The 924-nt window shown below is 46.3% G+C and overlaps 1 non-coding gene across 1 annotated transcript; it reads left to right on the top strand.

Moving 5' to 3' along the window:
- Positions 1-456: 456 nt before the first annotated feature.
- On the top strand, positions 457-563 carry LOC141650341 (small nucleolar RNA R71). Its single transcript, XR_012546381.1, has one exon. It is a non-coding gene; the product is annotated as a small nucleolar RNA R71 (small nucleolar RNA).
- Positions 564-924: the final 361 nt, after the last annotated feature.

Raw genomic sequence — 924 nt, 5'->3', positions numbered from 1 at the left:
CATTCTGGCTACTCCACCTCAAGTTGGGATGGACATTCGGCTCATAGTACGTGTTTGTCTGCCTATAATATTGAAAGGCAGCACAAGACTCGAAGGGACTAGGACAATTTTCTCAAAACATGTCCCTCGGCTCCACATCTCCTACAGAAAAGGACCGTCTCAAAACAAAGATTAACATGGTACATCCCTCCTTTTGAAGCTCCTCCCAATTCGTATTTGTCAAACCTTGCAGTGAGAGCTTCTAGTGCAGCTACAGAGGAAGATTCTGCAGCTCTTCTTTGATTTCCTCGGGAATTTCCATACTCAGCTTTGTGGGTGGCTAAGTCATCAATGATCTTCCACCCCTTAGTCTCTCCCATATTTTCAGCAAATCGGCCATTGGTTGCAGCATCCAAAATAGCCCTCTGATCGTCATACAGCCCGTTATAGAACTGATTGCAGAGACTCCATTTTTCGAACCCATGGTGTGGTATGGTTCGCACCAGCTTCTTGAAACGGACCCATGCTTCATGAAAGTTCTCATCAGGTCCTTGTTTGAAGCTCGTGATCTGAGCTCTAATGGCATTGGTCTTCGAGGTAGAAAAATACTTCTTGTAGAATGCCAAGGCCAATGAATTCCAGTCGGTGATCCCATAAGCGGCTTGATCCAGATCTCTATACCACTCCCTTGCAGCATCACGAAGAGAGAAAATGAACATGGTCTCCTTGATCTGGTCTTGGGTCACACCGGTCGGCGGGGGTATAGAGCAGCAATAATCAATAAAAATCTCCATATGCTTAGTTGCATCTTCATTTGCGGCTCCCAACTGTTTCTCTCAACCAGGTTAATATAGGAAGGCTTCGGCTCGAATTTTCTCGCCTCCCCGGAGTAGTTCGAATCCTTTGTAGAGATTCGCACTGTCGGCTCGAGTGATCGGCAATGGT

This window comes from Silene latifolia, chromosome 3, assembly GCF_048544455.1.
Source record: "Silene latifolia isolate original U9 population chromosome 3, ASM4854445v1, whole genome shotgun sequence".
Taxonomy (NCBI): Eukaryota; Viridiplantae; Streptophyta; class Magnoliopsida; order Caryophyllales; family Caryophyllaceae; genus Silene; species Silene latifolia.
Note: the sequence above shows the minus strand (reverse complement) of the source record. Positions and strands in the feature narration are given on the sequence as shown.